The 21,208-nt window shown below is 44.5% G+C and overlaps 1 protein-coding gene across 5 annotated transcripts in view; it reads left to right on the top strand.

Annotated features, from left to right (window-relative positions):
• The window catches only part of KCNAB1 (potassium voltage-gated channel subfamily A regulatory beta subunit 1), a 263,905-nt gene that overhangs the window by 95,124 nt on the left and 147,573 nt on the right, over positions 1-21,208 (top strand). The window lies entirely within an intron of this gene.

Genomic DNA, 21,208 nt, shown 5'->3' on the forward strand with positions numbered 1-21,208 from the left:
CAGTGTTTAAATTGGTAGTAATTATTCCCATTGGTTTTCCAAAGGAACATTATGCTGCAGATGCATTAATGCAAATAACTGCACCTCTCTTACTCACCCCATTCAGGGACCCACACAGGAACAGATCTTTGGCCCCTTTCAGAGGCATTAATAGCTTGTTTCTAGAAAAATTCTGAAATCTGAGGCTAAATTCTGCAGGCCTTATTCAGACTAAACTGCTGTTGACTTCAATGGGAGTTTTGACTGCATAATGTCTGAGTAAGGACTGCAGGATTTGGACCTAATTTGTAACCAGATTGATGTCCATCCTTATGATTAATACTATTTACAATTCCAAATATACCCAAAACTAGAAACACTGAGAAGCAATTCCTTCCTGAGGAGAGGAAATGGGCTGGAAGTTTGGAGAAAGATATGATCTAACTGCAAAGGATAATTCTGACATTGGTGAAAAAACACAAAGAGAACCCTAAATCTGAGGAGATGTTGAAGCTGATACATGTTAATAAATGCACTCTGGCTCCCCTGCAAATGACATGATTATCACACAGATTTAAGGCCTGATCCAACTCTCACTGAAGTCAAATGGAGTGTTTCCATTGACTTTAATGGGAATTGTGCCAGGTCCTTCATTCCCTTATATCTCAGGTTGAAGATTCTTGTTTTTCCCAGATCATTTTCTGCTTTAATTAGGTCATTTATGCCAAACTTGAATGCTATCCAAAATGATGTGCTAATGAAGATGCCTTGTTTTATGCTAAAAACAAATACTCCCCTCTCCCCCTTAAAGCCTCTGTAGATAACTTTAAAGATATAGCTGGCTGTGTTGCCATGCATATTTCACAGCATGATTTTTAATGCTTCTACCTCAGCCACAGTGCTTTGCCTCCTACGACTGCTTGGCAGTTTTTGATTGTAGGCAGTTGAAGAGAATGATCCTGTCAGTGGATTATGTAAAAGAGAGAGACAGTGAGTATGTGTGTGTGACAGAAGTGGAGGTGGGAGAAGAACCAGTTCTGTGGCTTCTTATCAAGTCAGTGGTTTTGAGCCAGTCCAGATCAGAAACCAGCTTAAAATTCCAAGTGCAAAGTGTACTGAAAATAAATAAATGCACTGTGGAATCTTTAAAATATTAGGACCCAGTCCTGTTCCCATTGACATCCCTGGGAGCATTGCCGTTGGCTTCACTGGGAGCATGATCAGGACCTTACTTTTAAGATCTTATTTCATTTCATTTCAGTGGATTGGAGGCATCAAGTTGCCATCAGAGAGATTGGTGGCAGGAGGGCAATCTGATGGTTGGCCAGCTGCTGGCTCCCAGTTCCTTTGTGCTGGAAGCATAATGGAAATTAGGCAGCACATGCACCCAGCTCCTGTGTGAGTGCTCCACTTGCAGGCTGCAGAGACAGATGGGGTGTGGCTTAAACCAATGCTGTTCAGGCAGAGCCCTCTCCAAGAACAAGCTCATATTGGGGGTGGAGGGGGGGCATTTTATTTTAAAGGCATTGTTACCACCAATTACATTTGCATGGCTATTGGATTTACATTCTTTGTGAAAAATGGAAAAACTGTGGCCTGACAAACAAGTGAAAATGGCTACACTCCTTTTAATTCCATGAATATTACAGTTCAGTTACGCTGGAGAATCTGCCCATATGCTCAGATAATGTTCTCTAGAGCACTACAAGTCTTTCCTTGAACATAATTTCAGTTGTGATGCTTGGCTTGGAAAATTTCAATCTGCTGCCTAATTTTTCAAAACAAATAATATAGTTCTACATCCATCTGATGTACAGCATATAAGGAGGGACAGAAAAAGAGGGCAGGAAAAAAGATGAGTACTGGGACTCAGCAGTTTTTTGAAGAACAAAAGGTCTAGCCTGACTTCCCCTCCTTCCTAACTTCCAACTCTTTGGTGGGTTTTCCCCCCAGATTTCTATATCTGATGCTCTACAGTCTATACAGATTTAAGCAGATCTTTGTCAATGCAGGACCCTCACTGGACTTGGTACACAAGATTATTTGGAATATCTGTCATTACAATTTAAAAACAACAACCCCAAACAAACCTCAGACTTCTGCCAGCATCAAACAGCTGTGCAAGTCTTAACATTGCCTGATCTGTCTGGGATGAAAACTCAACTGTGTGATTTTCAGTCCTAAGTGCTAATGCTGTAGTTTCCTCATTCACTTTGCTGATGGTTAAGGGTCTATCAGCATTTCTAAAATACGCCTTTATTCCCACTGCTTCTTGAAGCTGGCTGAAACTTGACATAAAGAGCCTGCTTTATAAAACTAACCTCCCTTTTTGTACCCAAAAATAACTGATGCTATCTCAACTTCTGGCTCAAATGAGGGGGCATATAGACAACCAACTACTTGAATTTTTTCAGTCATTATTAGTTGGCATGTCATTTATTTAAATGCAGACAGTGCTCTTGGCCCTATACAAGACGCAAAATGGATACAGTTCCCAACAATCTAAATAAGACGCATAGATAGTTTAGGGGAGGATAGATGGGCTAATAGGGGACTGTACTGGAACTCCAGAACCTGGGCTGGATACCCAGCTCAGCCATAGACTTCCTATGTGTCCTGGGGAAAGTCACTTAATCCATTTTGTGCCTTAGTTTTCCAACTGTAAAATGGGTACAATACCTCCCAACAGCTATCATGGTATCCCGACACAAGTGTTGTGAGGATGAAATTCTTTAGTTACTGTGAGGCACGTGGATACTCTAATGACGAGGGCCATATACGTCAATAGAGATAGGTGGGAGATGAACCAAACAGCTTAACGAGCCCAGCTGTTCAGTGCTACAGAGCCACCACTACCTCCCACCTCTTTTGGTGGTATTGTGGCTTAGCTGTTCTTTTTGCACAATTTCCCTTCAAGGTAGCTTTAACTTTGCCTCAGGATCACCAAATTCTTCTTCCAGTTCAGACATCTCCTCTATCTCCATCAGTTCTCTCTAGTGGCTCATCCACAGACTCTAAACTATATTCTACAGATTGAGGGTCTGGGAAATCACTGCAACTTGTGTTACCTGGTGAGGCAGCTGTACTTGAGTGTGTCCTAATGTGTAATATCTGCTGCAATGTATCTTTTTATCATGTTCACTTAGAACTTTTAACTGGGAACTAGGAGATGTGTAGAGATAATTAATAGCAAAGCTTGGGAAATCCATAAGGCGGAAGTAGTAACTCAAATAGCTGCAGTAAGGACTGCCAGTGTATTTCATGACACTTTAATCCAGGCATCTAGCTTGGCTGCTTCTAGCTAACAGGGATAAATAACATTTATTTTATTTATTCAGTGTGCATCTAATATGTAGGGATTATATAGCACATCACGAACCCATCAAGGAACTATGGACAATTTCAGAACATTTCACCACAGCTCTGAAGTACAGATCCCTTCCTAAATACTAATATTACAAACACTTTATTACACTTGCTATTAAAGTGTCCCAGAGATGGGGGTTGGGGAGTTGGGGTGGTGGTAAAGGAGATAGAGTTCAACTGTAGTGATGGCAAATGCTTTTCTGATCCTTTCTTCTTCTTCTTCTTCCTCTTTCTTGTGCAAACTTCATGAAATAGGGTCTGCTCTACAAGCCCTCTCCCTCCAAAGTGTTCTGTTCAATGCCATATCTTCTATCACACCACATGCCGACATGTCTTCCTTTATGACATCCCACCACTTCTTCTTGGGTTGGCCTCTCTCCCTTTTTGCTTCAGAATTGATCGGTTGGACTCTCTTACCCACATAATTGTCAGGACTGCACTTTACATGACCGACCCATCTGAGTCTGTAGTCCCCTAATTTTTTCGTTTGAGTGTTATGTTGAGCATGTCTCTAACTACGTGTTCCTCGCATGGTGTTTCTTACTTACATCCTTCATCCATCTCAACATTCACACCTCCGTTGAACAGATCAATTGCTTATGCTTATTCTTTGTTGCCCAATGCTCAATGTGAGACACTAAAACTGAGCAGACCATGGTTTTATAGACTTTCCGTTTTAATCTAACTCGTATCTTCCTGTCACATACTACTTCATGATTTATCTCTCTCCATTTGAGCGAGGCATTTATTATCATAGTCCTAATTTTGTCCATTTTCTTACTTGAATCCTGGTAATCTTAATGTCAGTATAACAAGTGCTTCTGTGTAAATGGTATTTTAATAGACATTGCCGTTTATTCAGAAAGGAGTGAGACCTTTTGCTATTAATCATGACCATATGGCTTAGTTTAAAAATGCCTTGTATTTATAAAGATTCTGTTATAGTTTTTCTTTAGCTAGGTTGATCTGGATCCATTTCACAGAGACCGGGATATTTGTTGCTGAAACTCAAGTCACAAGTTCTTCTGTCATACTGCCTAAAAAAGACAGACTGTACATTATGAACTTAATCCTATTCCCCTGGAGACGTAAGAGCAGCTGGCATCATATTGTTACTCAATGAAATATGGGGGTGTGCACTTACAAAAATCTATGCCAAGGGTCTGGATTAAACAAAGATAAGACAGAAAATTTAGAGCTAAAGGATGAAACTCTGGATCAATGCAATTTCTTCCGCTTAAGCACCTTCGGTGTCTGAACAGTGCATCATTATAAACACACTGCTGTGCCTAGGCAGTACTGGGTAGGTTAAGGAGTCTTTCAGCCTTAACTGGCTCTTTGCTTGTTTTCTTTGGACTTGTTTACAAGCTGCAGATGTAGCAGTTTGCACTGCAGTCCCATCTGATCTCACACACTAAACACACCATTGGGTCACATCAGTGCTCAAGGAGAGTCAGTGGCTTTCTGAGCCAGTGTTGAACTGGTGCCTCAACATGGTGATATCAGGGGACACTGCTGCTGGAGGTGCGGTGCTTTGCATGAGATGTAAAATGGAGGTCTTGACCACTTGTGATATTGAAGTTCCCAAGTCTCTTTCTGTGTCAGCAGTGGTGTTGAGTCTGGTGTCCTGGACCAGTGCCAACATGGATAGTTACATTCTGCCGCCTTAAACTCCTTTTGCAGTGTTAAGTGGGTAAGGCATTTTTCTTCACTGCTTGCCCTACAATGTTGGGTTATATTGTGAATTATTAAATGGACACTAATGAATTTTGCCCCCGTGGTGGATGCTTTTCACTGGTGGATACAGTGATCACCACTAAGCTTATAAAACTCTTTATTTAGGTTTATAAAAGCTTCTATATGTGCCCATCCTATCTCCTGGGCATACTTAAGATATACAACAGCAAGAAATGTTCTGACTTTGCACAAAATTATATTTGCAGATGGATATTTATTTAATAATATAGTTAACTCAAACCTCTCCAGTCCTTGGGACCACTCTAACCCCAGAAGTGTGTGTGTGTGTGTGTGTGTGTGTGTCGAGGGAGGGGATAGATAAGTTTTTAAGTGTGTCTAGAAGGTTAACAAATCTGGGATCTAGAAGACCAAGGTGGGCAGGGAGTTGGAAAGTCGAAGACCCCTCTTGCAGAATGCCCTGCTAGCAGTCCGCTCCTCTATGGAGTGTGGGATCATCAGCTTGAGCACCCCCACTGATCAGAAGTGTGACCATGTGAGTACTTCGCTTTGGTTTTTAATAAGGATGATAATATGGATTAATTAATTAATATGCATGAAGGCAGTACAACTGATGGAAATGAGTGCCTAGAAATAGAAATGACCACATCTGAGATGGAATAAAAACGTAGAGCTTAAACCAGGGGGGGCAGATAATTTCCATTCCAGAATACTGAAAGAACAGCACATGAGAGTGCTAGTCTGGTAGCAAGGATTTTGAATCAATGTATCTATTTGGGGATAGTACCGTATGAGTAGAGAATCTCTAACATCATATCTCATAAACTGTGATCCAGGAACTCAGGCCTGTTTGTCTGACATCAGTAGAATGCAAGACTTTAGAATAAATTGTGATGACGAGGACGGATACGAGTCCTTCTGCACTGTACCGTCTGCCACCAGGGAGGGGAGAGGAGAGGATGCTGCTGTTTAGCGCTCCAGCACCCCATCTACCAGCAGCATGCAGTAGACATAGGGTGACATTGAAAAAAGGCGAGAAACGATTTTTTTCCCTTTTCTTTCGGGGGGAGGGGAAGGGTGTAAATTGACGACATACACCCTGAAACACCCAGGAAAATGTTTTTGACCCTTCAGGCACTTGGAGCCCAGCCAAGAATGCAAATGCTTTTCGGAGACTGCGGGGACTGTGGGATAGCTGGAGTCCTCAGTCCCCCCTCCCTCCCTCCATGAGTGTCCATTTGATTCTTTGGCTTTCTGTTACGCTTCTCACGCAGCACTGTGCTGAGTCCCTGCTGTGGCCTCTGTAGACCAGGCCTTTGTGTGGGGTAGAGTTACAGTCAAGCTTGCCAAGAACTAAATGTCTGTGTATGCAAGCCTTGAGTTACCCCCGTGTAAATTGAGAGTAACTCCACAGCAGTCAGTGGTGTTTCACTGAAGAGAATTAGGACTGTTGGCTTCAATGGGAGTTACTCTGGATTTACACTAGCATAAGGCCTTGTTTTCACTAGGAGACAATGTGTGTTTTTAACACGGTAACTAACAATGTTAAATACTAGTGTAAACAAGGCACATTGTAGTTTTAATGTGTTAGTTGGTCAAGGTAAACTCTAAACTTAACCAACTAACATGTTAAAACTACAATGCATCTTGTCTACATTAGGATTTTAACACGTTAACGCATGTGTTTAAGACGTGCCTCATTTCCTAGTGTAGACCTGGCCTGTTTTTTCCTGCATTCTGGCTACTAAGGTAATGCATACGCTTTCAAAATGATGCATGAGGAGCTACAGTATGGTGCATACTCTGTCAAAGGTATTTATTTTATCTATGTATAAGTACCTCTGTGGTGCTCATGACTGCAGTAAATAAAACTTTTGCAATTAACAGGCACACAGATTGAAAATGTGCCTCCTCTTGCATGTTCCACAAATAAAGCTTTAAAAATTAAGGTTTCAGACAGAAAGTGAAGGGGATATGTAGCTATCGCTAATAGATCTAGCACAGGACCCCTCAGGGGGTCATGAGGTTATTACACGGGGGTCACGGATTGTCAACCTCCACCCCAAACCCTGCTTTGCCTCCAGCATTTATAATGGTGTTAAATTAAAAACACTTTTAAGTATATTTATAAGGGGGGGTCGCACTCAGGGGCTTGCTGTGTGAAAGGGGTCACCAGTACAAAAGCTTGAGAACCACTGAACTAGCAGGAGGGTAACAATTCCATTTTGCAGCACTTTCAGGGTTTTGAAATTTGTTTTTTGTTCTACCCTGGAAGGAAAACAAAACCTTTCACATGTTTTCAAGAGGGAGAGGAGGAGAGTGTCTTTCTCTTTCTCCCCTTGTGGTTAGTGCACTGGCCTGGGATATAGGAGACCCAGTTTTAAGTCCCCACTCTTCCTGATTGAGAGCAGTTTTTCGTTCCAGACCACTCTAAGCCAGGACAAGCAGGGAGCTATATAGCTTCTCTCTCCCCCCAGACCCCAAACCCTTTCCAACAAAAGTTCTGTGGAAACAGGTCAACTTAGATGAAACAGTATATTTCACCATAATGAAATTTTGGAAAAAATATTCCAGTTAGGGTGACCAGACAGCAAGTGTGAAAAATCGGGACAGGGTGGGGGCTGTTAGGAGTCTATATAATAAAAAGAGCCCAAAATCGGGACTGTCCCTATAAAATCAGGACATCTGGTCACCCTAGTTCCAGACATCTCTAATGGCTACCTTTTCTTTGTCTCCTTTAAAGTCAAGGAAACAAAAATAGGCACCTGACTCACAGGTAGCTGGAGCAAGTGGCAAATTATGACCCAGCAGCACCTCACATCTGCTCTACAATTTGTGACTTACAGTAATGTTCTAAATTCCACATTAAAATGTTTCCAAATCATTAGGCTCATTGAATATACCTGTCAAACTAGCTTAATTATATATTCTCTGGAAAGGTTCCAGTTTATGGAGAAGTACAATACAGTACTGAGTGACATACATTATTAGCGCATAGGGATGGTTATATTAGTACATGGGGCTGGATTTTGCCATTTTATATAAATTCAGTGGAAGTCTCCAATAGTGACATCTCTTCTCTATGGCAAAAGCATTTCTAGTTAGCTAGATCTAATACAGTATGGTATACAAAATACTTCTCTTGTCAAATGAGCCACTATCCTCTCAGAATCATGGAAGACTTGCACAATAATTTCTGTTCAGAAATTGGAAGGCAGTACTAGCTGACTAACAAAATTTGTTGGTCCGTTTGACTTGCCAACATTTTAGTGGTTACTTGGTGGACATACTTGGTGCTGTGGGGAACGTTGTTACTGACAAAGGGATTCTGCTCACTTGCAAAACATGCAGAGAACTTTATGCTCCTGAAAATGGCTCCCAAAGACTATGCTGATGTGGTTCTATCTGTCTGAGAGAGAAACTGTTTGAAGTTTAGTACTAACCATAAAGAAAATAAAGATTTTGAAGTTCTCCCTTGTGCCATCCTTATTTTGCTGTTGCAGCAAAGGATGGGTACTATACAGTAAATATAAAATATGGCTGAGCATAAATTCATGCCGCTGACTACATGACCAGCATTACCTCCTTTCTATGTTATAAGTGGGCTGATCTTGTTTAGCATACATATATAACACATAATGTCCTTATGTGGCTGTGCAAATCACTGTTTAATGGCTTTTTTTTAATTATTACATAATTGGGCTCCAGAACCTAAACATTTATTTATTTATTTATTTACATCTCTAGCTCTCATAGTTGCAGAGGTGGTCTTCAATATGTGAAGTGAATGAAAGCAAGATAGTGATGTCTGCCCCAGTCTACAAACAGTTGTGCTACCTGGTGAATGAGGAGGTCAGAAGGCAGATCGAAGGCTCTTCTCAATCTTCCACTTCCATGCCCCTGTGTTTAGAGGGGGAGTATTTGGCAAGCAGATGTTGCTCAGCCTTGCTGCACTCCATCTAGGAAGCAGGGAACATAGGAGAGGACTTGGTCCCTCTCTTCCATAAAGACCCCATTCTCATGGTCTTCTGTCTTAGGCAGGTCCTTGCATGGTAATCTTCCAAAGGGTTTGACAAATGAGGACCTTAACGTTCAGTTCCTCCCCCACCACTTGTGGAGGGAGGAGAAGGAATATCTGCATAGTTGTTCACCAGCAATTTCATCCCACTCCCTGTAGAGTTTCTGGAATGGTTCCTTAGGCCTGGTCTACACGGGGGAGGGGAGGGATCGATGTAAGATACGCAACTTCAGCTACGGGAATACCGTAGCTGAAGTTGACATATCTTATTTCGACTTACCTCCTGCCCTCACGGCGGAGGATCGACGGCCGCGGCTACCACCTCTTGCTCTGGTGGAGTTCCAGAGTCGATGGGAGTGCGTTCAGGGATCGATTGTTACCCTCCAATACGGCGGGTAGTCTGGATGTACCCTTAGATAGCTCCTTGCCAGACCACTGCTGAGGAACTTCCCTGAGGTAGTTCACAGCCTCTCTGGTAGCCACCCACTTCTGCCTGAACTGAAGCTAGTCAGTTAATTAGTAACCAGGTGTGGAGGTAGCTGTTTTGTTCATTACCTCTTTCGCTGTTGCAGCATAGGATTTATACATCTCATAACTGAATACTAATGTGGATGTATAGAGGGGTCTTACTCCCCTTTGCTCCCCAGTGGGTGGCTGCATTAGGGTCAGTCATAATTTGGTGATAAGTGAGTACAGTAGATGGCCTTTCCTATTTAACTACTGCTGACACCATGATGGCAAGATGAAGTTAAGGACAGTAAGAACCCATATATTTTTCAGAAAGTGAGCAGAAAAGGATAGCAAAAGACTCAGGAGTAACTGTGATAGGACATAATTCACCATTGACTTGCATACTATCTCAAATTATAGTCACAACAAAAAACTTAATTTAACATTAATTAAGGTTGCTCTTCTCAATAAACTCAACAATAAAAAAAAAAGAATCGAAATAGAAAGTTAAGAATTAAAAAGTATTAAAAGATTGCAAATCAAGCACTCTCAAATTTGGAAATGCCAGAATGAACATTGTTCTTGCAACCTTAATTTGTTCCCCTTGTATGTGTGCATTATGATAATATTTTATTACATGATCCCATATTCTTGTTGCCCCTGGTTCTTCATTCATTGCACAGGACGGATCTGCTCAGGGAATGAATCGGGGTTGTGTAGTGCAGGAGTCTGCTGTTTGTAGGACCCCAACCTCTTTTGTGCAGAAGTTGGAAGGTTTGTAGTGAATGAGGAAGGTGATTGCAGAAACAGAAATGATATTTTCTTGGTTAAGGCAGTTGAATGCTGACATGGAGACTTAGATTCTATCCATGCCTCTGCCCCTGAGTTCCTATGTGATGCTGGGAAAGTCACTGACATCAAATTTTTCATAGATAGTTATTTCTTTATGCAATTAAAGATTGTATCCTAATGCATATGTGCAATGGAGCTGACTTAAGCTTGAATGGGCAATGTTCATTTGGCATTTCCTAACCTGAGTGCAGCTTTTTAATCCTTAACTTTGTATTTCCCAATTTTTTGTTTGGTTAAGGTTGCTGTCATAAAAGAAATGAAGCTTTTTGTTTGTGAATTTTTGTTTTTAATAGAAGGAATATCTTTTACATATGTGCTGTTTAAATAATAAAGCACTTACGCATTTGTGGCCTTCAATGTATATTTTATTGCTATTGTAAAATTTTTGAAGCTCCGTAACTTTACTGCTCAGTGCCATATTGACCAATATATTGAAAGCAATTAAATTAAACTGAATTCAAACAAAACATTTTGAATGCAACTTCTGGTTTACTGCAACTTCTTAATTACATCTTTAAAATAATGTATAACAGAAAATTGAGTAGGGGCTTGTAGCTAGAATGTCCCACTTTTTAAAAAAGAAAAATATTCAGAAAGCCGCAGGCTACGGCCCGTAGCCCCCAATTTGTGAGAAGCAGATACAAAATTCCAGCTTTTTCCTGTATATGTTTTATCTTATTTTAATGTAACCTTTTTTAAAAGAAAATAACAATTACCCTTTGAAAAGAAACAGTGTAATGTACCATAGTACAAACCCGCACGAGCTTATTTAGACCCAGCCTGCTTTCATTATAGCTCCTCCTGGGTCCCTTCTTTATAATAATATTGTGGTTGTCTGAGGCAGCCATTGCCATGACAACCAGTGCAATAGTGACTCTCTCCAAGTATGCTGGTGAACTGGAGAGAGTGACTGATGAGTGGCTGATTATCTCCGATGTCACCAAGTTACTGCTCGGACAGCAGCATGAGGCAGCAAATATGCATTGTGTATGTGTGTGTGTGCAGGGGGGGGCAGGCGGGAGTCAGGCTGTTCCAGTGTTCCTTTTCCCATTTTTCCTTTAAAAACAAAACAACAAAAACCCACCAACGTATAAACACAAACAGCACATTGGAGACCATTCCACACACACAGTAATTAGTGGCTGAAATTTGATTCAAATTCCCCATGGCATGATTTATCCTGTAGAACAGAAAATTCTGATGCAACATTAACTATGGTCTCCCTACTGTGAGACCATAATATCTGTATGTCAGAGTGGAAAAGCAAAGCCTGCCCCATTCTGTGAGTCTAGATTGGCACAGTCCATGGCTATGTTTTCAACAGTAGGCAGGAAAATAGTTTGTAGACAGTGCATGATACCTCATATGCTTGCTGCAATGGAAATAGTTAATTTTTCTAAACTTATCTAATTTTTTCCAGTTTACAACTGCAAAACAACATTAATGCTTCAATGGATGGAAGAAAAGGTTTAATGTAGAAATACCGATAATTTAATTTTCTTGTGTGGTACATAGTTCAAAGTGTGTTAAAGTATTACATTAGCATGGCTGCTTTGACAAAATCCAGTTTGAATTTTGAACAGCTTTATTTTTATTTGAGATTAAAACCATAAAAAGGTAATCTGTGGGAGATGTACCCAAAGAAATTAATGTTTGGTTCAGTGAAAGAAAGTGCTGCACCTGAAATATCAGATGTGATCCCAGAGATTAAATTTGTAGAGAGGCTTGAGAGAGAGAGAGAGAGAGTTTTTGTGCTATGCAAAGATACAAGCTTTGGGACTATGGCTGGATCCTAAGCTGATGTATGTAGGTTTCGCCGATTTAATTGGAGCTATGTTGCTTTAGACCAGCTCAGAGTCTTAAGAGTTGAATAGTTGCACTTTTATAAATTTCCTGTAGAAATTATTTGTGGATGTTTGCGGTGAAAACCTTGCCCTATTGAAGTCAGTAGGATTTTTTTCCATTGATTTCAACAGGGCCAGGATTTCACCTCGATCTTTTACAAAGTGATTGGCACACAAGTTATTGCTTATTGGGATTCTTAATACAAACCTTCTGTTTTCAACCTGATGATTCATTTACCTCCCTAATCCTTTCTTCCAAAGAACGAGGCCTCCCCACATGTGTTTAATTACTCATGTCAGGCCAGGCCTACCTACGCAAGTAAGCATGTGAATGGATTTGGTTGACTACAGCAGAGAAACATGGAAACAAATATGTGGGACGGAGAGGAAATGACTATATGGATCCAGTTCTGCAGGCCTTATTTGGTCAGTACTTCCATCAATTTCACTGGAAGTTTTGACTGACAAAGAACAGCAAACTTGGGCCCTGTGTCATTTAACTATTAGGCAGAAACCTAATGTCTGACACACACATTCAGGAATCCAAACCCTTCCTGTTTCTATAGTTCTAGTTTCCATGTGACTGCAAAACATACTTCTTCCAGTACCTTTGACTACTTAGTGTTTGGTGGATAAAGGGAACTTCTAGTCACCCATGAGAGCTGGTTTTGTGATCCATCATGACGAAATGTTGCCAAGCAAAGATAAAACCCTGCCTTTTTCTGGTAGGGCACTGAAGAAATTTAGAATAAGCATCTCCACCAATTCAGTTCAAAGGATTACTGGCATTTCAGCTGGCTTTTATAAGCCCAGTTTTGCTAGTCTTACTACTAAGTAGTACCTCACCTCCCTGGTGAGTTCCACTGAACTCGGTGAGATAACAACTTGTGGCGTAAGGTACTACCCAAAGTGAGTAAAGTGGCAGAACAGAGATCTATGTTTACAAGATGGCATCTCTGATTTTCAGTGCAGTTGTATACCTAGCCATTCAAGAAAAAAATGTATCCGGCTGACAACAATATAATTGGATGAAAGAATATAGATAAGTCTGAATGGATCTTGCTAATGTGAAAGTATGTTAGTAACATTGTTCCATTACTTACAAATAGCCCACGTTGTACATTTTGTCAGTTGGCTGGAGCAATAATATCTAATTAATTGAGTTCTGAATATTGAAAAGGGTCAATCAAGCACATTTTAGTGGATTTTAAAGTATAAAGTAAACATTGTTGTGTTTTAAAGGCTAATGCCAAAGCCCTTCTCTGCCTGTATCTGTAATGGTTGTGTTTGCTACTTCTAAAGTACTGGAAATGGCAGCTAGGAAGTAAGAATATAGCAGGCCCCAGGCTAAATATGGAGACTCTAGAGTCTAGGCATTAAACAGATATCATACATGTTTAGGGACAGACTGGGCAAATCCATATATGACCTGAAATAACTGGGAGTGAGTGAATGCTGAAACACTGTGCCCATGTGTCCCAAAGCAATTATTCTGACCTTTTACTATGGGACATTACCATAGGATGGGGGAGGGCAAACTTTACGGCCTGAGGGCCACATCTGGGTGGGGAAATTGCATGCAGGGCCATGAATGTAGGGCGGGGGCAGGGGGTTGGGGTGTGGGAGTGAGTACAGGGTGTGGGAGGAGGTGCGGTGTGAAGGAAGGGGCTCAGGCAGAGGAGGGGTGCAGGGTATATGAGGGGGCTCAGAGAAGGGGGTTGGGGTACAGGAGGGGTGTGGAGTGCAGGAGGGGGCTCGGCAGGGGATGGGGGAGAGGTGCAGGTGGCAGCAGGGGGTTGGGGTGCAAGCAGAGGATTCAGGGCAGGGGGTTGGGGTGTGAGGTGCAGGTGGGGGCTCCAGGCAGGGGGCTGGGGTGTAGGAGTGGTGCAGGGTGCGGCACAGGGCTCAAGGCAGGGTGCTGGGGTGTAGGGTGCAGGAGGGGTGCGGGCTCTGGCCCAGCGCTGCTTACCTGGAGCCAGGAGTGGCTATATGTATTTTGCTGCCCCAAGCACGGCAGTCAGGTGGCTTTCAGCGGTGCGCCTACGGCAGGTCTGCTGGTAACGCAGATTCAGCAGCGGTTTTGCGGGCGGTCTGCTGGTCCCACGCCTTCGGTGTACCCACCGCCGAATTGCCGCCAAAACCACGGGACTGGCGGACCTCCCGCAGGCATGCTGCCGAAGGCAGCCTGACTGCAGCCCCCCCGCGGCTAGCCACCCCAGGCACGTGCTTGGTGCGCTGGTGCCTGGAGCCGCCCCTGCCTGGAGCAGCTCTGGGGTGGCAGCGGTGCGCACCGGGACCAGGGCTCTGAGGTGGCTGGCACCATGTCCCTGTGGTCCCTGGGTGGCGGGGCAGAGGGCTCCGTACACTGCCCTTGCCTGGAGGTACCTCCCCCGAAGCTCCCATTGGCTGCGGTTCCCCGCCGTTCCCCATTCCTGACCAATGGGAGTTTTGGGGGAGGTACCCACAGGCAAGGGCAGTGTGCGGAGCTCTCTGCCCACCCTCCCCCAGGGGCCACAGGGACGTGGTGCCAGCTGCTTCCCGGAATGCATGGGACCCATGGCACCATGGGGGTGGCAATCCTGCAGGCCAGATCCAAAGCCTTGAGCTTCACCCTCAATGCCGCAAAAGATGCACACATTATCATGCATTCATCAAATTGACACCAGTCCCTCATGGTATTTAAATTTTTAAATAATATTTCTCTAAAACTATGCAGTGGAAAGAATTGTTCCTGGTATGTGGGTTTGTAGAGTGGGTTAATAAATTCAAGAACTATTGCTGTAAAGAGTGAGTGAGTGACTAGAGGAAACTTTGATTACATCTGCACTTAAATCTGGGGGTGTCGTTCCGTGCTCGAGTAGACATACTCATGCTAGCTCTAAGAGATGCCAGTGGTTGGCTATCCTTAAGAGTGAGATTTAAGGCCAAAGAATTAGACTTTCCATGTAGTGTGCTAGGTCATTACTTAAGGCATCTCATTTTTGGTCCTTGGTGACCTCCAATAGTCCAGGTTTTTAATCCAACCAGCACTTAATAGTTCGTTTTAAAATGTAAAGTGCTTAATAGTGCATATGAAACACTTAAATGTCCTAAGTTAGACTATAGTCGAGGGCACACAAGAATTCTATATGCAATGCAAACCATAATTATTAAACAGTCAACTTCCTTTATCAGGGAGGCGATTCACCAAAGGTACAAAAGGAATCTATGGTTGTGAAGACACTGCTCTATTTGTGCAGTGTATTTCACTTTCCAGATGACAAATTACATCTTTGTCTTCTTGATGGCCACAGGACAGCTCCCGGCAACACATTGCATATTTAAAAAAAGAAGTCTTGCCGGCTACTAGGACAATGAAGGGCCATGAATTTGTCCAGTGTGGTTTAAATTTTGAACTGTATTTTGTAGAACCCACAAACTTTCAATCAATTCCTGCTCATTTTTTGAGTGAACTCATGTTTTTTTGGACTGTCAAGTATTCTCCACAAAACAATTCTTCCCGCCCCTTTCTCATGTAGCCTCCTCTGACGCATGTATAGATAGAGCCCTGCGCAGATAAAAAATTGTCTCCCCTCATCCAAGCCTCAAAAATTGTCTGCAGATATCTCTGGATTTGCAGGGTTCCAGGGCCGGCTTTAGGAAGTGCGGGGCCCAATTCGAACAGTTTTGACGGGGCCCCGGCAGGGATGACTAAAAAAAAAAAACACAACCCCCACCCTTTCATTTCTTCCATGTATTATTTACTTTCCACGACTATATACATAATAACAAAATTATATATTACATACATTACATCATATTATAAATATCAATATTTATTGTACACCTCACCTATGTTTTTAAAACTTTATCTTCCTCGCTTTTTGTTTGACAAAATCTTTCAGTAAATTGCCTAACTCTAAGCTCTTCATTACTTCCCATTCAATTGACATGATTGCCAAATTGTTTAATCGGTCTTCCTGCATCGTTGATCGCAGATATGTTTTAATTAGATTTAGCTTCGAGAAACTCCTCTCTCCTGAGGCTACAGTTACTGGAATAGTCAGGAAGATTCGAATTGCTATAAATAAATTTGGGAATCCTGTTGATCGGTTATTATATGCAAGAAATTGAAGGATTTTTAGGGGGTTTCTACAATCAGATGAAATAATTGGCTTTAATGCTTCCAGTTCTTCACAAAGCATGTAGCCATTTATGTCAACTGATTTTACAGTTGAAACTTGTTCGTTTTCCTGCACTAATTTCACATCTGTCAATGCAAGTTCCAGATCTGCAGCAGCTTTTCGTATGGTGTCCTTGGGAATATTTTTGAATTTGCATAAAAATCCAAATAAACTTTCATGCTTTTGTAACTCTTCAAACCTTGGTTCAAGTGACTGTAAAGCTTTGTCTAAGGGCTTGGCTACACTTACAAATTTGCAGCGCTGCAGCAGGGTGTGAAAACACACCCTCTCCAGCGCTGCAAATTGCGGCGCTGCAAAGCGCCAGTGTGGTCAAAGCCGCAGCGCTTTGAAGTGTAAGTGTAGCCAAAGTAGAGTCACTAATTTGGAGTATGGCTACACTTGCAAATTTGCAGCGCTGCAGCAGGGTGTGAAAAAACACCCTCTGCAGCGCTGCAAATTGTGGCGCTACAAAGCGCCAGTGTAGTCAAAGCCCCAGCGCTGGGAGCGCGGCTCCCAGAGCTGTCCGTTATTCCCCACAGGGAGCTGGAGTATGGACAGCGCTCCAGCGCTGGGGCTTTGACTACACTTAGCGCTGGGGCTTTGACTACACTTATGGCTACATTGAAGCGCTAATGTAGCCATAGCCTAACACTTGATTGAAGCACTGCACTCTGTAAACTCCTTTGGGTCAGAAAAAGGCTCATCTGCAGACTCGTACTAAAACTGTTTTTTTTTGTTTGCGCAAACGTTTAGTCTGGAATACTGGAGTCACATCTAGATCTTTGGCAAGTTCATTGGCACCAGTTAACACTTCCTGAAAACCCTTCTCTCTGTACATTTTTAACCAGTTACAAAGCTTTTCAAATGAAGAAATTCCTGCAGAAATATCCATTGTATCACTCTGCAGCTCTTTGCTCACAAAATTCACTTGAAAAAGTAAATCATGCCAGAAAACTAGGAGATAAAAGTCTTAGCCTGCCCTGTTGCAGACCTTTTGCATTCTCCCCTCTTGATGTATTTGATTTCCTCCTCCAAACCTCCCTCTCTCTCACCTGGAGTTCACAGCACTAAGTACCGGCTCGGGGCTTTTTTCCTGGGTTACAGGATCCCGATACTTTAGTTTTGAAACAGACACAGGCAGCCACAAACTCACCCTCAAACACCAACACCACGAAAACCACAAAAACAACACAATATTACAAACCTACGGCCAGGGTCACTATATTACTGCACACAGCAGTCAATCAATGCAGTTGTAGATAAATCTCTGCATTATGCATTTTTGTATAACCTTTACATGACTTTGTATTGAACCTTAGTAATATGTTATAGCGGGCCCCTAAGGTAGCATAAGGTAAAAGAAAAATGTCTTTTTGCTAGAAGTAGAATAAGATCTTCCCTCCACTTTGTAATCAATTGCCCCATTGACTGAATGAGGTGTGAATGAGGAAGGTGTGGAAGGCAGGCACTCCAGACAGCTGCAAATCTTGGAGAGGGGCTGGGAGCCAGACCAAGGAGCTTTGCCCAGGGCTGAGTGGGACGGAGTGCGGAGGGGTGGGTGCAGGCTTTGGGACAGAGTTTGGGGGCTGGAGGGAGGTGCTGGGGGGAAGGGACTGCCATGTGGCTTCCTTCCTCCCCTGTTGCCCCTCACCATAGCCTCAGTGGGGGATGGAGCTGCCCCTTGCCCAGTGTTTGCAGGAGTGGTGGCTGGGGGGAAATCCAGTCAAACTCTGGTTTTACTCTTTCGCTGACGGGTCACTTAAACCCCTTATAAACTCCTTCCCGCCTCTCTCACTCCCCTTTTCTACTGGGCTTGTTTGTTCTTTTCGGTGGAGCCAGATGAAAACCACAAACCCCAGTGAGAGCAACAGGCTGGAAGACTAGACTGAACCCACCACCCAGCCTAGTCCATCCCAGAGCCCAGGACTGAGGGCAAATGTCCCCCCACCCCCAGGCCACCTGCTTCCACTCCTGGCCTCTCCCAGCGCTGCCAATGATTCTGTGTGGCTGCATCGGGTGGGATTTCAAGCGGACCCCTCAACCCCCTGCTAAATTCACCCCTGTTTTGTGACCACTCTGCACCAAGAGCACCTACCTTCCCTGCCCTAAAGCTGCTGGATGGCTAGAAAGCTGAGCTGGGCATTTGATTGATCTAGAATATTATCATGTCCCCCCCAAACCTTAATATCCACAAAGCTTTGGGGGGGGGGCTATTCCCCCCCAAGCCGGTCTATTTCATTGTTGCAGGGCAAATGAAGGAGCCATGGTTTAATGGAAATATTCAGCCCCTACAGCGGTCTTGCAGCAGGGAAAGCAGAGTTGATGGGAAGGGAACAGGTTTGGATAGGAGCCCCTGTCCTCCTCCTTTGCAAATAATTTGGAGAGGGGAATTTGATCACTCAGTGCCTCAGTTTCCCCTCTTGCGGGGGGGGGAGGGGAGATAAAAGTCTCAGCCTGCCGTGTTGCAGACCTTTCGCATTCTCCCCTCTTGATGTATTTGATTTCCCCCTCCAAACCTCCCTCTCTCTCACCTGGAGTTCACAGCACTAAGTACGGGCTCGGGGCTTTTCCCCTGGGTTACAGGATCCCAAGACTTTAGTTTTGAAACAGACACAGGCAGGCACAGACTCACCCTCAGACACCAACACCACGAAAACAACCCAATATTACAAACCCTGGGGGAATCACAGGGTCAAACACTCACCGTTGGAAGCCCCAACTGCTCAGGTGAGTGAGGTGCACTGCAGAGATTCCTGTCTGCCACAGACCAGAAGCTCCCTTGGCGTCTCCTCCAGGTGAGTGCTGGGGGTGGGGGAGGGGGAGGGGGAGAGGAAGGAAGGCACATGTGCCTTCTCCCCCCCCATGACCTGTCCTGCAAGTACAGCCAGGGCTGCCTCTGCCGGCCAGCGTCTCTCAGCGTCTCTCGTTGCCTAGCAACAGCTGCTGCTTCCGGGAGACGCAGAGTTTGCTTCCGGGAGAGACGCTGCCGGTGCGGGGGGGCCCCTTCAGGCGCGGGGCCCAATTCGGGGGAATCGGGCAAATCGGCCTAAGGCCGGCCCTGCAGGGTTCTACTTACTGTGGCTGGGCTGAGGCTCCGAGGCTCAGCCCCTCCCACCCTGCCAGAGCCGGGTTTGGGGAAGCCATGCGGACAGCTAGTGGGAGTTGGAGCGGAGTCGCAGACCCTCCACTGGCCCTCGTCTGGCAGGGAGCCTGGGAGGCATGGATACGGCTGGGGGCTGATCTCAGCCCCTCCCACACCATGGACAGGTGGCGTGTCCGCCGCCGTTCCCCATGGCTCCCCGGCTAGGCTCCATGCTGGCCTGGCTGGGAATAAGGGAGGGGATTCAGGGTGGAAGAGGAGGAGAAGGGGGAGGAGTCCACCCCTGAGAAGAATGGATGGGCGAGGCCCCCTCGGTCCCCCCATTCTGGCACCACTGGTCGTTGCTGTGTGGTGACCTGTGGAGCTGCCTGGGGGCTTCCCGGGCACTCCGCACAGGGCAGGTGGAGGGTCCGCCGCGGCTTCCCACAGCTGCCAGGCTGCACCTGCGGAGCTGGGTCAGGGAGACCTATGCTGGCAGCTGTGGGGAGCCATGGCAAACCCTCCACTTGTGGTAGGCGGGGGGCCCAAGCAGCCCCTGGCTCATGTCCCTGCCCCCCAGGCCACCCACTGGGAGCTTTGGGAGCCGCAGCAGACCCTCCCCTGGGTGGAGGGCCCAATCAGCCCCCGGCTCGTGTCCCTGCCCCCCAGGCCCAACATCCAGGGCAGGTAGAGGGTCCACACTGTGGTTCCTCACAGCTGTCCTCCCAGCTCTTACCTTCAGAACCTTGCATGGATACAAAATTTGTATCCACATCTGAGTAGCTATCTGCAAAAATGTCCATGGATATAAAGCAGATACCTGCGGATTTGCAGGGCTCTATGTATAGAGTGTGGGTGTGTAGTCTCCATGGTTAGCAGAGTACACAAGCTTGGAAAACGGCTTTCCAAGCTCTAAGCCCCAGGCCTGAGGCCCTGGATGTATTGTTGTTTCTTCCAGTGCCCAAGTAAACATACTTTAAATCTTTATATATTTACTCAAAATGAGTGAGAGAAGCTTAGGAATGTGTGTGAGAGTGAGAGAGCATGCTAATGAGTGAGTCTCACACCCAGTGAGTGAGACTTGACACATCTGAGCCCTCATCCAGTGAGCATGCTAAAAACAGTAGTGTAGCTGCGTTAACATCGGTAGTGGCAAATGACCGCACAGATTGGCTGCCCTGAGTATGTCCCCGAGGCATCCAGGAGGATAGGTCCCTCAATAACTATTAGCCAGGGTGAGCAGGGGTGGTGTTCCTAGCCTCTGTTTGCCAGAAGCTGGGAATGGGCGACAGGACATGGATCACTTGATGATTACCTGTTTTGTCATTCCCTCTGGGGCACCTGGCATTGGCCACTGTCGGAAGACTGGATACTGGGCAAGATGTACCTTTGGTCTGACCCAGTATGACCATTCTTATGTTCTTAAGCTTCAGTTGCCTGGTTCTTGAGTCCAAGACAGAAGCTCTTATGAGGTGATCTTTCCTGAGAAATGTTTCTCATTTCCTCCCAATTTGCAGAATACTACCTTTCCAACAAAGTTTGCACCTTCCTCCTGGAATCAATACTGTCTAGATAAGTCACCAAACATCTATTTCTGAATTTCTTTGCTCTACCTAGAACATATGAATGGACATATACACTGCAGGGTGTGTGTGTGTGTGTGTGTGTGTGTGTGTGTGTGTGTGTGTGTGTGTGTGTGTGTGTGTGTGTGTGTGTAAAGAACATCCTTCATGCAGTGTATCACAAAAAGATGGCAGCAATA

This window comes from Mauremys mutica, chromosome 9 (assembly GCF_020497125.1).
Source record: "Mauremys mutica isolate MM-2020 ecotype Southern chromosome 9, ASM2049712v1, whole genome shotgun sequence".
Lineage (NCBI taxonomy): Eukaryota > Metazoa > Chordata > Testudines > Geoemydidae > Mauremys > Mauremys mutica.